The sequence below is a fragment of the Hyperolius riggenbachi genome, chromosome 6 (genome assembly GCF_040937935.1).
Source record: "Hyperolius riggenbachi isolate aHypRig1 chromosome 6, aHypRig1.pri, whole genome shotgun sequence".
In the NCBI taxonomy this organism is placed as follows: domain Eukaryota; kingdom Metazoa; phylum Chordata; class Amphibia; order Anura; family Hyperoliidae; genus Hyperolius; species Hyperolius riggenbachi.
Genome location: NC_090651.1, coordinates 204,160,379 through 204,177,015, shown reverse-complemented (window position 1 = coordinate 204,177,015; position 16,637 = coordinate 204,160,379). Strand labels below are relative to the sequence as shown.

Genomic DNA, 16,637 nt, shown 5'->3' with positions numbered 1-16,637 from the left:
GCTCAATGACACATTCATTCAAGTATGCCAAAGCTAAAATCTATGAACTAATGACTCTTTTTATCTCTTTACTGCCAGGAAAAAGTTTTATGGCTGTAATTCCTCATCAGTGAGCGTTATGTTATAGTCCAACCCAGACAGAAACTGTTACTTTCATACCTAATGTTTAACTTTTTCAGGCAAAAAAAGAAAAAGGACGGCAGCATAGTGATTTGTGTGCTTGGCTATGTGTACATATACACATGTCTATCTCATATGTCACGTCACCTCGGATGTCCTTTGAAGTGACTCAGAGACGGCGTACTTAAAGGGAATATGAAGTGAAAATAAACTTATGATATGATTTGTATGTGTAATACAGCTAAGAAATAAAACATTATTAGCACAGATATGAGTCACATATTGTTTCCAGTACAGGAAGAGTTAAGAAACTTCAGTTGTTATGTATGCAAAATAGCTTCTGTGAGCTCTGCAACTTAAAGGCCCGTTTCCAGTAGGAGCGGTGCATCGCACCGCGTTTATGCTGAAACACATGCACAGCAATAGAAGAGTTTCCACTGCGTGCATGTTGTGCGTAGCGGTACAGAGCGATCCGAGAATCTGCAGCATGCTGCAAATTCTCGCATGGCCGCATCCGCGTCCTATCTCCTCCATTGGCTTCCGCATCGGGAGATGCGGAAGTGATGCGATGCGGCTAGGTAGCCGCATTCGCATCATTTAGCAGTGGAAACCGGCCCTTATAAAGTAGTGGACAGCACTGTCTTTTGAAGCACTTATATCAACTGTCATTCATTGTTTCTGCTTTGTTTATGTTTTTTCTGCAGAGAAAAGTTCAAAGGGTCATTAGCCTGCTCTGTGAAATCATTTAAAATGCTGAGTGTATTGTGGAAACTGCAATTATTAGAGAATGATGCAATGTTATTAAAAAAAGGTATATACCTGAAAATAAAAATATGACACTATTTTCTTTGCTACTAATGTTCTATTCATTATCCGTACTACACAACCAATTCATTATATCATGAGGTTTTTTTCGTTTCAATGTCATTTTAAATATTTTTACTTACCCGGGGCTTCCTCCAGCCCCATAAGCACGGATGCATCCCCCTCCGTTAAGCCGCGATCAGCTCCGGTATTCTGCTCAGTCGGGCTCAGTCTGACTCAGTGACGTCAGCCGGGGGTCTTCTGCGCTTGTGCAAAAGATCTGCACATGCACAGAAGACCCCCTGCTGACATCACTTGGCTGAATCCCGGAGAGGATTGCCAGTTAACGGAGGGCTGCGGGAGGACGGTGAGGCACGCACCTGTGCTTATGGGGCTGGAGGAAGCCCCAGGTAAGTAAAAATCTTTAAGAATGCTCGCCTCTGGGCCACTTTGAAGGTTAATATGCTGTTGTGTACCTCTTAGAGCAGAGAGGATGTTCTGAGTTCAGGTTTTCTTTAAGGTTAGGCAGCAGGGTGGAAGAGGGATGAGGGGTTAAGGTATAGCACCAGGTGGGGTCTTAGGGTTAGGCATAGGTAGAGGGAGGATTCAGTGTTAGAGTAGGCAGGGGCATAATTATACATTACCTGCTCCTGGCAATCACATCTCCTCCACTTCTAAGGGCCCTTTTCCACTAGCAGTCGCTAGCGTTCACGCTGAACGCTAGCGATTGCTGAAGCGCAATTACTGGCGATTCCCCGAAGTTCGCGGCCGCGATTTTGCTATGCTATGCACTGCATAGCAAAATCGCAGCAAATATCGCTCCGCCGCGCGTTCGCGTTCCCGTCAAAAACGAATCGCGGTAGTGGAAATATCCTACCGCGATTCCTATGTTAAAAAGCAAACCGTAGCGATTGTAAAATCGCTAGTGGTTTGCGACTTTGCGATTCAGCCAGCGCAAACGCGCTGGTGGAAAAGGGCCCTTAGTTAGTTTGCAAGTGCTGTGCAGCCAGCAAATCAGCATGTGGCTTCAGTCCCCGCATGGTGACTGGCTGACTGTTGGACACTTGCAAACTAACCAAGAAGTGGAGGAAACACGATTGCCAGGAGCAGGTAATGCATAATGCTTCTGCTAAAGGTTGCCACACACGATACAATAAAATGATCCGATTTTATGGCAATTTGATAAATATGATCGAATCTCTCCAAAAAAAAAACTAAAGCTTTTTTTTTTTCATTCGACTGAAAAATTCCAATCGGATTTCCTGTTTTTTTGTTTGTTTGGTATTTTTTTTATCGATACGGAATGCTGGAAAATGTTCTTCAATTTTTCTAAAGATTGTATGGTATGTGTTATATATACACCCTAGCAATTATCTCAGAGTTTCCAATCACTTTTATCATAATTGGGGAAATATTGAACATAGGTGTGTGGTACATTGGTCATATTTTTGAAATGTTACAATCAGTCAGAAAAATTGATTGCAATTCTTAAAGTGAACCTAAAGCCTGGGGAAAAAATGAGATTAACTCACCTGGGGCTTCCCTCAGCCCCCTGCAGCCGATCGGTGCCCTCGCAGCTCCGGTCCGATGCTTCTGGACCCGCCGGCGACGACTTCCGGTTTCGCCATCACCGGCCGACAGGCATGGGAACGCGAGTGATTGTTCGCGTTCCCAGCCTGTATATCGCCCCCTATGCTGCTATTGCGGCCTCCTGGAAGCAATAGCAGCATAGGGGGCGATATACAGGCTGGGAACGCAAACAATCACTCGCGTTCCCATGCCTGTTGGCCGGTGACGGCCAAACCGGAAGTGTTCGCCGGCGGGTCCTGGAGCGTCAGAGCGGGGCTGCGAGGGCACCGATCGGCTGCAGGGGGCTGAGGGAAGCCCCAGGTGAGTTAATCTAATTTTTTTTCCCAGGCTTTAGGTTCACTTTAAATTTAACAGATATTTAAAAATTTGTATGGTGTGTGGCCACCTTTAGGCTTGGTCAAGATCACCAATATTTAATATGGGAAGTAAGTAGTAGAATTTCAGTAAGATTAACAAAATTCTACTACAGGCTGTCTCGTCTCCAGGCGCTATTTTTGACCTGCACCATTTCTATAAGTATACCCAATTGCTCCCTCGATAAGTACTGATACCTTGTTCATTGTCCAATTTTTAGCAAAGAATCTTTCAAGCGATCAGAAAATTGTGAACAGATTGGCAGAAAATAAACTCTGCTGATGCTACCAATTGACTGCTAACAATTTTGAAAGCGATCGTTCGATGGCAATTTTGTTGATTGGAAAAACATTTTTTATAATTTGTTGTATAATGGATAGGAAGTACAGATTGTTTCGCTGATGGTGAAATAATAGATATATCACGACATGTCACGACATCCACATTTATCTGATCGCTCAAATGATTTTTCACTAATAATTGGACTGTTAAAGGACACCTTTAGTGTATAAAATTTTGCAGAAATTTGGTTGGTTACAAAAAAAAAAAAAAAAACATATAAGCAGCCTCACTGAGAAATACATGTGCAATGCATGCACAATAACTTGATTACAACAGCGATGTGAAACTATAGCTCCAAGATGAACATAGTATTTCATACAAATGCTGGCCACGACAGACCTTCATGACCGTTCTTCTCGGTGGCCACCAACGGTCCCATTTCTACCGAAAAATCGTTTGCGCGATCAGAAATTCTGATTGGATTGGTTGTAAATAATCTCTGTTGATGGGCACAATCAATCACTAACAATTATAAACACAGTTGTCCGATTGGATTTTTGTCGAAGCAACATTTAGATTTTCTTGTTGGTTGTGATAGATAAGAAACAAAGATTGGGTTATTGATGGTGTAGTGAACGATCTTCCTTCCAATCAGAATTATATGATCGCTCGAATGATTTTTTTTTTTACAAGAAATTGGATCATTAGTGGCCACCTTAGCTATATAGTCACACGGTCTATCACTATGTTCAGATACCTTGAGTATCGTAGCTTGGACTCATATCTGTTATATCATGGGTTCACATCTGTTCGTGACCATTTATATACTTATGATTTCAGGCACGTTTCTGGCGAGTTGCATTAAATAAAGCAATCTCAGGTCAGGGCACAGTATGGTAGTGTAGGATTGGCATTTTGGGCTTTCCTCTCTAACGGGAAGCCACAGCGTGAATTACACACACATACAAAATCTCGTAAGAGTCGTCACAATGAATGCGTGTTACAGAATAGACATCAATAAACAGAAGCATAATGCGGCGTGCAGAGGCAATTGTCCCCTCTACCAGCTGCCCTGCCACAATGCTCTCCGCAAAGCGGATCAGAATCCACTGGGTGCATCCGCACAGGAGCGCTGCAGAGGACGGGTGACCAGGCACGCCTGGCAGAACAATAAGCAGATTCCAGCACTGGGTAGTGCAGGGCCGGAGCAATCGCTGAGCTTCAGTCACAAAAGCTGCAAGCTCCGGTGCCCCTGGCAAGAGACAGGTAACAGAGTACTCACCAGGGTAGCAGGGAGAAATCCGGGTGATCGGGTATATGAAGGCAGCTGGGCAGCTGTGGTGAAACCTAGGAGGGGGAGGAGGAGGAGAGCAGATACAGGGAGGGGAGAGAAATGACATGAGCTGGAGGAGGAGACACGGGAGAGAGGGGCACCAGTGCCAGGCTCACACAGAATGGCAGTATCAGTTAGGAGACAGTTATGGGGAGGCTCAGTGAGCAGAATAAATAGCGTGCGATGTAGCGGTGAAAAGGAAGAAGGGAGTCTAGGAACAGTGATACAATAGCATCAATGATGGAGATAATAAGATCACTAGACCCTAGATTCTAAATACTGTATGTGGCACACTTATCCGTGGGAGGTTTAGGGAGAAATTGGGCATGACACATTTGATAAGACATAGCAAACTTGAAGATTTAAAAAATGATAAATAATATATACTGAAAGTATATAAAAGGAGTTTTATTTATTGTAAATGTTTGAAAATCAACTATGTGACATAGATCAGCCCCCCCCCCCCCCCTTCCTTCCTACAAAAAAAACAAAACAAAACACATAAATCAAATAAACAGATACACATAACTACGCAAAATAATATCGCAAACCTTGAGGCTACTTTCACAGTGGGACGTTGCGTTTTGATGCAACGTTAAAGTCGCAATGCAAACTAATAACGCAATGTCCCAAAAATGTAACAACGCAACTCTATGCCCATGCCCTGTTATCGTCACATACAGTAGGCATACAGGCAATGAAAAGTATGCTTCCAGGTCATTACTGAGCATGTGCAAACAGTCCACCACAGTTAAAAACGTGTATAACGCACAGCATGCAGCACTTTCTAATAATGCTACGCGTTACACACAAACGCAACGTGTGCACTGTGACTTAGTATTGCTGTGCGTTAGTCCACGTTAAAACTTTTTCTAACGTGCGACTTTAACGTCGCACTGTGAAAGAGGCCTTAAGATATATTTACCATTTATAGATCTGACTAGCCCTTGTAGTAGGCAGGAATAAACCGATGGCTGGCATGTGTTTTCAGTATCTCCACAACTACAGACAAAGGACATGCTCTGGGGAGATGGGGTTGTTCTGGCCAAAGTACTGGACACTCATGCGAAATGCCTGCAGGCTCATGCGGCCGTTTAAGGAGGTAACAAACATGGCGAGTCGCAGTGAAGGGGCCATCAGCGACTTGATCCCATATGCTTTCTTCTTAGAGCGTGCCGTGCGTAAAGTGTTGGATCAAGCTGTGGAGCAGTGTGAACTGGAACAGGAACAGGAGGAAGAGTTGTGGGATCAATTTACAGCAGAACCAGATGTTTCCTCAACACCTGCGGCAGCACAGAGAAGGGGGGAGGAGGAGGTGGACGAAGAGTCGTTTGGGGAAGAAGAGGAAGGTGGTTTGTTTTTTTGAGTACGAAGCGGAAGAACAAAAGCAGCAGGTGTCACAGGGGGCTTGTGCTGCTCAACTTTCCTGTGGTATTGTTTGTGGCTGGGGAGAACTTACCTGACATCACTGAGTAAGAGCAAGACAGATACTGGTTGACGGCTTTCTCCTGTTGTAGCAGGCGGTTAAAGATCAGGAGTGTTGAATTCCAGCGAGTCGGGCTATCGCAAATCAAGTGCTTCACCGGCAAGTTGTTTCTCCGCTGAATATCGGCCAAGCATGCCATGGCTGTGTAAAACCACCTGAAATGCCCACACACCTTCCTGGACTGCTTCAGGACGTCCTGTAAGCCTAGGTACTTACACATAATTCTCTGAATTATGAGATTCAGCACATGTGCGATGCAGGGTACGTGTCAACTTTCCCAAATTCAAAGCCGAAATGAGATTGCTGCCGTTGTCACACACCACGTTGTCGATCTCCAGTTGGTGCGGGGTCAGCCACTGATCCACCTGTTTGTTAAGAGCAGCCAGGAGAGCTGCTCCAGTGTGACTCTCGGCTTTGAGGCAAGACATGTCTAAGATGGCATGACACAGTCGTACCTGGCATGCAGCATAAGCCCTGGGGAGCTGGGGCTGTGTAGCTGGAGAGTAGATCACAGCACCAGTAGAGTAGCACTGCCACTCAGCCGAGGAGGAGGACAGCGAAGAGGATGTAGTAGGAGGAGAAGGAGAGGAGGTGGCAGGAGGCCTGCCTGCAAGCCGTGGAGGTGTCACAACTAGGTCCACTGTACAGCCACGTACTCCTTGCTTGCCAGCGGTCACCAGGTTGACCCGATGGGCTGTGTAAGTAATGTACCTGCCCTGACCGTGCTTTGCAGACCAGGCATCCATGGTCAGATGGACCCTTGACGCAACGCTGTGTGCCAGAGATAACACCACTTGCCTTTCAACTTCATGGTACAGTTTGGGTATCGCCTCTACTGCAGTGTCCCAAAGGTGAGAGGCGGAGTGGAGGAGGGTGGCTGTGAAGGTGCAAGTGAGAAAGCAGCTAAAGATAATGCACCTGAAGGAGGAAGAGGAGAAGGAGTGTGGCTTTGCTTTTGTGTGCTGCTTTGTGTACAGGTGGTCTTCCCATTGCAGTTTGTGCTTTTTCTCCATGTGCCTTCGTAAGGCAGTTGTCCCTACACGGGTGTTGGCCTTTCCACGGCTCAATTTTTGGTGGCAGAGAGTACAGATTGTATTGCTCTCATCTGAGGCAGACACACAAAAAAATTTCAAACAACGCTGAGCCCTGGGGTGATGGCACTATGGCGGCGTCAGCAGCTGACGTTGAAGGGCATGTTGGCTGGCTGTCCATAGGTGGCGATACATGGTGCCAGACACTGCCACTAGCGGTTTTTGACAACGAGCTCCCCCTGCTTCTTTCAGCAACTCGTCTCCTCCTACTTCTCTCTGACTCCCCCTCTGAACTGTCCCCCTGTTCATCTCCTCTATTGGGAACCCACGTGACATCCATATCATCATAATCATCCTCCCCAGCTTCGCTTGTATCCGACACCTCCAAAACTGCACCAACAGCAGGTACTTCATCATCCTCCTTCTCACGCCTTACGTCCATAGTGCAGCCTAACTCACATCATCATAATCATCCTCCCAGGGAAGTTAGTGGAAATCCCCGTTTTTACCTTCCATGAATTAAAATACTAGTACAGCCTCCCCAAAAAACACCTCTTCGAGTATCTGCAGGTGAGGGACGCCTTCTCATTGCAGCTTTACTCTCAACCCCTAACATTAAAATCAGACAGTCTGGAGCAGTTACTACTTACCAGGGAGCTGCCCAAGGCAATGTCAACCCTTTGCAGTAAACAGACAATAATAAATAATTCTAAACTTGACAGGTGCTGCTTTGAAAAATTGACCATGTCTCTGACCTAGACAGAGAAGAATGGGATGAGATATTGATTTTCTGACTGTGGTAGTGTCAGACCAATTCAGCAAACTAAATTCCTTTATAGGGTCTATGTCACCCCTGAGCCCATGCACAGACTGAACGTTATTAACTAGGATCGCTGCTGTAAATGCTCGGTGGCCCACGGTGGCACAGAGCAGTCTTTGACCCAAGGACTGAAGACTGCTAATAGGGGTACAGCGCTGGAACCAGGAAACCAGGAGAGGAACTGGAAAACTCTATAGTACCTAGAGCCTTATGTGTTATATTTTTTTTTTAAATTTATTTCAAGTTTGCTTTAATAAGTTTGCTTTTATAAGTTCCTATAGCTGTTCTAATGTGCTCTGTCTTACTGCAGCCTTTCCTAGTTGCACAGTGTCTGTGTTATCTCTGTTATATGATCTAATCTTCTCTCCTCTGTCCGGTCTGTCGGGCTCAGGCAGTCAGGCTGGAATGTGCTGTGCTGCTTGTGATTGGATAGAAGCTACACACACCCTCTCCAGCCCCCCTGCACACTCTGTATGACTCACACACTGAGCTACTCTCAGCCTATCACTTGTTATGTCTTTTGTTTGTAAACACTGCATAAAAATGGCAATTACAAGCCAGGATTGCAGCAGGGAGTGGCAGAAATAGCACAGAGGGGCCCAGGAAAACATAATGAATAGAATGGTATGCTTTTTATTGTAAGAATTTTACAGTACAGATTCTCTTTAAGATGCACCTCTAGATATTCTCATAATTGACTTATGTTGTTTCTTACATATTGTTTATTTACTTAATACAAATTTAACTATTAAAAAAAGATTTTAAGGATAAGATTTAGTTTGAAATTAGAAAATATGTTCATCTGGGCACAGATGGAATCTTTGGTGAAGGACAAAGTGGAGGTGAAAGAGCAAGAAAGAACAAAGTGGCAGTGAGAGAGAGTGCAAGGCCACAGAGAAAAAAATAGAGATTATGAAGTAATAGGAAAAACACAACACAAGATGACAGAGAAAAGATAAAGTATTGTAGAGTGAGAGTGCAAAATGACACAGAGCGTGCAAGAGTGCAAACTGCGGCAGAAACAGAAAGCACAATGTGCCACAGAGACTACTGTTTCAGATGTAATCAAATGCTTAAATGCATACTCATAAAAAAGAAGAGCATTTTACTGAAAGGCAACAAAACTGGCTAGTTAATCAAAGCACTGGTCGCCTAGTTTACTTGCGAGGGGAGAAAAATAAATGACCAACTGCAGCGAATAGGTTTGTACTGGCATCAGTACAGGATAGATTCAGTTGCGTAGCAATGGGGGATGCAGAGGTTGCAACCGCACTGGGTCCTTGGACCATAGGGGCCTTCCTTAATCCATCTAATTAGCTTGTAATGGGTGCTATGCTGGTAATGAACACCTTTATATGTGCATTGAATAGTAATCTTTACCCACTTCAGCGTACAGTGTCATTTCACCTTATGCATCTGAGCCGACGTACACCTCCCATTTATTTGCCAATAACTTTATCACTACTTATCACAATTAATAGATCTATATCTTGTTTTTTCCGCCACCCATTAGGCTTTCTTTGAGTGGTACATTTTGCTACAAATTATTTTTTTTAAATGCATTTTAACTGGAATATTAGGAAACAAATGGAAAAAAATCATTATTTCTCAGTTTTCAGCCATTATAGCTTTGAAGCCAATAATTACATATACCGGTAATTGGTTTTCTGCGTTGCCTTTATGAAGGGCGTTAACCTGGAGATTTCCCCGCCTGCCTAGGGGACAGGAAGCACAATATACAATTGAATAGCCACATCCTCCTACCTATACTCAGTGCATTGACTATTACCTTGACCTTCAGTAGGAGACTTACCGTTAGATTTGGGTGGGTAGGTTCACCCTTCGTAGAGGCAACGCAGAAAACCAATTACCGGTAAGTGTAATTATTGGATTCTGCTCGCCTCTACTCAGGGTGTTAACTTGGAGAGTTAGAATATTACCTCTCTTAGGGCGGGACACCAAGTCTTGGTGACTTAGTAAATCCAAACGGTAGTGCTTTATGAACGTATCATAAGAGGACCATGTGGCAGCCTTACAAATTTGGAGTACTGAGGAAGAACTTCTTTCTGCCCAGGAAGAGGAGACAGCCCTAGTGAAGTGAGCTTGGACATTAACAAGGGCTGGCTTACCTGCTATTTCATAAGATTTGCTTATACATAACTTTAACCAGTTACTTAAAGTACTCTTGAATGCTCTTAACCCTTTGCGAGCACCCTGAAACTGAACAAATAAAATATCCTCCTTTCTCCACTATGCAGTTTTCTCTAAATAAAACAAAATCATTTTCCTGACATCCAGGGAACTAAACTATTTCTCTTTTCGGTTAGAAGGATTCGTACAAAAAGAAGGAATAAAGATTTCCTATTCACTGTGGAAATCTGTAACAACTTTTGGAGAAAAATTGGGAGGTAACTTAAATGTGATTCTATCCGGTTGGATAGACATGAATGGTGGCTTTATGCTTAAGTCTTGTATTTCCCCTATACGCCTGGCGGTAGTCACAGCTACTAGCAAACATTTAGCGTTAAGTCCCTAATGGAGATTTGGTTTATTGGCTCAAAAGGGAAAGCGATAAAAGAATTTTGGACTAAATTCAAGTCCCAAGGCGATAAATCTTTTAATCAGAGAATTTGAGGTAAAAGGAAAATCAAAGTATGCATCCAGGGCTGCTAACTGCACCTTGAGGGTGTTTAATTTTAGACCCATATCTAGCCTTTTCTGCAGGAACTCTAGCATATTGGGGATAGAACATTTCTCAAGATTTTCTGGAGTGTCTTTATGAAATTCACAAAACACTTTCCAAATCCTGAGATAGATAGTGGAAGTGACAGGTTTCCTTGCATGAACCAAGGTAGAAACCACTTTTTCGGATAGGCCCTGATTCAGTAACAGGCGGCGCTCAAAAGCCACACCTTCAGGTTCAGACTGGCCACTGAAGGATGGTATATTTGTCACTGATACAGAAGATCTTCCCTGATCGGCAGGACCACGGGTTCCACTACTGCCAGGGAGAGTAACAGAGGATACCAGGGTCTTCTTGGCCAGTCTGGGGCGATAAGGATTATCGAGGCCCGGTCTTTGATCACTTTTTGAAGTACCCTGCCGATTAACTTCAAGGGAGGGTGCACAAATACTCTCTCCAGACCCCAGTGAAGCAGAAATGCATCTAGACATATCGGAGAGCCTCTGGGATTGAGGGAGTAGAATCTTGGAAGAAGTGCACTGTTCCATGCGGCAAACAGGTCTATGGATGGAAGACCTAACTTGCTGCAAATTTCCAGAAAGACCTCTTTGTTTAGATAGCAGTTGCTCTGATTTAGCTCCTGGCGGCTTAACCAATCCGCTAGAACATTGTCCTTTCCTTCGAGGAAAGAACCTTGTACGCTGCCCAGCGGAAAATCTGCAGAGATAGATATATTAGTGGAGGACTGTGAGTACCTCCTTGCTTGTTCATGTGAGTTACTGCCGTCTGGTTGTCTGACTAGACAATTACGTTTTTGTTTACGAGCTGATTTTCCCATCTCTGTAGAGACTTACAGATCGCCAATAACTCTTTGTGATTGGATGAGAAGGTCTTTTCTATTGGAGACCACCTGCCTTGAAGGTATTCTCAACCCAGATGCGCTCTCCATCTCCAGAGACTCACATCTGTTGTAATAATAACAGGATTTTGTGAGATCCAACTTATACCTCTATGCAGGTTTTGACTGGAAGTCCACCAGATCAGAGACTGAATTACTGGATCTGATAAGTCTATTTTTTTTATCTAGATCCTCCTGTCTGCCCTACCACTGACACAGGACTGTCAGTTGAAGGATTCTGTAATTTGCTTGAGCCCATGCAACTGCTGGAATACAAGCTGAATACTTGCCCAGGAGAGACATAGCTTGTCTTACTGAGACAGACTTTGCTCTCAGAAGTTCCTGAGTACAAGAGATCACTTGATCTACTTTCTTTTGTGGCAGACAGAAGATCTGGTTCACTGTGTCCAGTGATACTCCCAGAAATGATTTCCTCTTATCTGGTGTAAGGTCGATTTTCTTTAGATTTAAGATCCATCCCAGGTCCTTCAGAACTGTCAGAACCATCTGAATATGTTCTTGGAGAGTATCTTTGGATTCTGCAGCTATCAGCAGATCGTCTAGATATGGTACTAGAATGATCTTCTGCATTCTCATATGTGCTGCAACTTCTGTCATGATCTTTGTAAAGATCCTGAGAGCACTCGAGATCCCAAAGGGAAGTGCTTTGAATTGTAAGTAGAGGACCTGGGATTGAATACGAACTGCTGGTCTCAGGTATTTCCAGTGGGCTGGCAGAATGGGTACATAATATGCGACCATAAGATCTATGGACGCCATGAAGTAATCTTTCCCCAGAAGTTGAATTGTGGAAGCAATTCATTCCACACAAATTTTTTGTATTTTACAAAGTGGTTCATAAACCGAAGATTTATAATGAGGCCAAAATCGGCATTCGGTTTTGGAACTAGTAAGAGAGTGGAATAAAACCCCCTTTCTCTCTGCTGAACTGGAACCTCTTCCATAACCCCCTTCAATAAAAGATCTTTCACGGCTTCTTTCATCGCAGTGGGGACTGCAAAAAACTTTTAACTCAGAAATGATTTGGAGGTTTCCTGGAAAATTTAATTTTGTACCCTTCCCTGATTGGCAAATGTATTTGCTTTTTGAATTTTTTTGTCAGGCTGGGAAATATGCTTTTAACCTGCCCCCGACCTGAACATAGTCATTGTTCAGTATTGGATTGTTTGGGGGGTATATAAGGATTGAGGATTAAAGAGGAAGTCTTAAGCTTTGAGGCCTTTTTTCGTCTGCCATTTTTTATTCGGTTCCTTACCTCTACAAGTCTTTCTAGGGCCCCAAAATCTTTTCTTGGGAGCCTGTTTTTTCTTTAGAGGAGGAAAAGTCTTTTCCCTTTCAGCTGCCCTTTCTAGCACTTGCTCAAGGGCTGAACCGAACAACAGGTCTCCTTCAGTTTTTTAGCCACAGAATTAATTGAAGCTAGACTCCCAGCCGAAATTCTAACCGCCTAACTAGTAGAGATGGCCCGAACCTCCCATTTTCGGTTCGCGAACTTCCGCGAAAGGTTCGGTTCGTGCGAACTTTCACAAACCACAATAGACTTCAATGGGGAGGCAGACTTTGAAAACTAGAAAAAATTATGCTGGCCACAAAAGTGATGGAAAAGATGTTTCAAGGGGTCTAACATCTGAGTTTTTGCATGGATGAGTGCGATAGAGTCCCGGGGAAAAATCTGGATATGACGCAAAGCAGCATTTTAAGGGCAGAAATCACATTGAATGCTAAATTGCAGGCCTAAAGTGCTTTAAAACATCTTGCATGTGTATACATCAATCAGGGAGTGTATGTGTATACATCAATCAGGGACCTTATTATCTTGGGTGTGTTTCCACCCCCACCCCCTCCTCGAGACACTCATATAGCTGGCGGTCATCGCTTTATTGTGATATGCAAGCCCCTTCACCACGGCAAGGTAATGATCACAAAGGGGAATGGGCACATGTACATTCCTTTTGTTTTGTTGTTGCAGCTGCACTGCAGCCAGAAAAATTAGGCAGGCATGTACACACACCAAAAACATTAGTATAGCGGCCGCTGCTAGCAGTGGCCTTAAAAATTCAGGAATCCGCCTGGAGTCCTGGACCCTGTTGGTGGTGGCGGAGAAGGCAGGCAGCCTGCAGGCAGAGATGTTGTGTGTGGGGACTGACTTAGTCTTCAGGCGGGCAGTAGCCCTCCGGGATCCATGCATCATTCATTTTGATAAAGGTCAGGTACTGAACACATTTGAGGCAGGGCAAGACAGAAGTTGGATGGCAAATTGGGACAGCTCTGGCCACAGGTCAAGCCTGCGCACCCAGTAGTCCAAGGGTTCATCGCTGCTCACAGTGTCTACATCCACAGTTAAGGCCACGTAGTCGGCTACCTGCTGGTCCAGGCATTGGTGGAGGGCGGATCCAAAAGTCGAGGCGTTGGACTAAAGAATGTCCTCATGTCCGACATCACCATGAGATCACTGGAGCGTCCTGTCCTTGCCTGCGTGGACATGGGAGGAGGATTACTGGCAGTGGTACCTTTATTGCGTTGTGCTGTGACATCACCCTTAAACGCATTGTAAATCATAGTTGGCAGCTTGTTCTGCATGTGCTGCATCCTTTCTGCCTTCTGGTGAGTTGGTAACATGTCCGCCACTTTGTGCCTATACCGAGGGTCTAGTAGCGTGGCCACCCAGTACAGCTCATTCCCCTTGAGTTTTTTTATACGGGGGTCCCTCAACAGGCTGGACAGCATGAAAGACACCATCTGCACAAACTTGGATCCAGACGTACTCTCCATCTCCTCTTGCTCTTCTTCAGTGACATCAGTTAAGTCCTCCTCCTCCCCCCAGCCACGAACAGTACCACGGGAACGTTGAGCAGCACAAGCCCCCTGCGACGCCTGCTGCGGTTGTTCTTCTGCCGCCACCTCCTCCTCCTCCAAAGAAACACCTTCCTCATCATCCGAGTCTGACTCCTCTTCCCCACACAACTCTTCCTCCTCCTTCCCCCTCTGTGCTGCCGCAGGTGTTGAGAAAACATCTGATTCTGATGTAAATTGCTCCCACAACTGTTCCTGCCGTAACTGTTCCTCTTCACACTCCTCCACAGCTTGATCCACCACTCTACGCACGGCACGCTCCAGGAAGTAAGAGTAGGGGATCAAGTCACTGATAGTGCCTTCACTGCGACCTGGTCACCTCCTCAAACAGCCGCATGAGCCTGCACGCATTTCGCATCAGTGTCCAGTTGTTGGGCTACAACATCCCCATCTCCCCAGATTGTGTCCTTTTACCGTAATTGCACAGGTACTAGGTGATGGCTTTTTCCTGTTCTAGCAGGCGAGAGAACATGACCAGGGTTGAATTCCAGCGAGTCGGGCTATCACATATCAAGTGTCTCACTGGCAAGTTGTTTCTCTGCTGAATGTCCGCAAAGCGTGCCATGGCCGTGTAAGACCACCTGAAATGCCCACACAACTTCCTGGCCTGCTTCAGGACATCCTCTAAGCCAGGGTACTTTGACATAAATCTTTGAATGACTAGATTTACCACATGTGCCATGCAGGGTACATGCATCAGCTTTCCCAAATTCAAAGCGGAAAGGAGATTGCTGCCGTTGTCACACACCACGTTGCTAATCTCCAGCTGGTGCGGGGTCAGCCACTGATCCACCTGTTTGTTAAGAGCAGCCAGGAGCTGGTCCAGTGTGACTCTCCGCTTTGAGGAAAGACATGTCTAATATGGCGTGACACCATCATACCTGGCATGCAGCATAGGCCCTGGGGAGATGGGGCTGTGTTGCTGGAGAGGAGATTGCGGCACCAGCCAAGGAGGAGGAGGATGCCGACAGCGAAGAAGATGTAGCAGGCTGAGAGGAGGTGGCAGGAGGCCTGCCTGCAAGCCGTGGAGGTGTTACAAGTTGGTCCGCTGCACAGCCACGTACTCTTTGCCTGCCATTGGTCACCAGGATGACCCAATGGGCTGTGTAAGTAATGTAACGGCCCTGACCATGCTTTGCAGACCAGGCATCTGTGGTCCGGTGGACCCTTGACCCAAACGCTGTGTGCCAGAGATGACACCACTTGCCTCTCCACTTTACGGTGCAGTTTGGGTATCGCCTTTTTAGAGAAATAATTGCGGCCTGGCATCTTCCACTGCAGTGTCCCATTGGCCACAAATTTACGGAAAGCCTCAGAGTCCACCAGCTTGTATGGTAACAGCTAGTGAGCTAACAGTTCCGCCACGCCAGCTGTCATGCCAGGCAAGGGGGTGACTGGCAGACATTGGCTTCTTCCGCTCAAAGATTTCCCTCACGGAGAGCTGGCTGCTGCTGTGGGCAGAGGAGCAGGAACTGCTCAAGGTGAGAGGCGGAGTGGAGGAGGGTGGCTGTGAAGGTGCAAGTGAGAAAGCAGCTAAAGATAATGCACCTGAAGGAGGAAGAGGAGAAGGAGGGTGGCTTTTCTTTTGTGTGCTGCTTTTGCTCAGTTGCTCTTCCCATTGCAGTTTGTGCCTTTTCTCCATGTGCCTTCGTAAGGCACTTGTCCCTACGTGAGTGTTGGCCTTTCCACGGCTCAATTTTTGGAGGCAGAGACAACAGATGGCATTGCTCTGATCTGAGGCAGACACATTAAAAAAAGTCCAAACTGCTGAGCTCCCCTGGGGTGATGGCACTATGTTGGCATCAGCAGCTGACGTTGAAGGGCATGTTGGCTGGCTGTACATACGTGGCGATACATGGCGCCGGACACTGCCACCAGCTGTTTCTGACGACGAGCTCCCCCTGCTTCTTTCAGGAACTCGTCTCCTCCTACTCCTCTCTGACCCCACCTCTGAACTGCCCCCTTGCCCATCTTGTCTCTTAGGAACCCATGTGGGATCCGTATCATCATAATCATCCTGCCCAGCTTCGCTTGCCTCAGACACCTCCAAAACTGCACCAACAGCAGGTACTTCATCATCATCCTCCTCACACATTACGTCCATAGTGTCGCCGCCTAACTCAGACATATGAGGTGGTGTAACTTGCTTAGCGCCTTCATCTGGTTGTAACAATAATGGCTGTGAATCAGTTAATTCCCCACCAATTAACTCCTGCGAAGTGTCAAATGCAGCGGATGTGGTGCTTGTAGTAGTGCTGGTGGCTGCAGAAGATGAGGTGTTCTGTGTTAAATAATCAACCACGTCCTGACAATCTTGAGAGTTCTTCTAAGCACTGTACTTTGGGCCAGGGCCGCACGAAAT

The 16,637-nt window shown here is 45.6% G+C and overlaps 1 protein-coding gene across 8 annotated transcripts in view; it reads right to left on the bottom strand.

Annotated features, from left to right (window-relative positions):
• Positions 1 to 16,637, bottom strand: part of LOC137521286 (CMP-N-acetylneuraminate-beta-galactosamide-alpha-2,3-sialyltransferase 4-like) — a 696,719-nt gene that overhangs the window by 358,825 nt on the left and 321,257 nt on the right. Inside the window, exon 1 of one of the 8 annotated variants that reach the window (XM_068240326.1) lies at positions 4,433 to 4,535. The exons of the other annotated variants lie outside the window; for them this stretch is intronic. The gene's annotated coding sequence lies outside the window, so the exon portion shown is untranslated. Of the gene's footprint in view, positions 1 to 4,432; positions 4,536 to 16,637 lie in introns of those variants that run through there. 8 annotated transcript variants of the gene reach the window in all.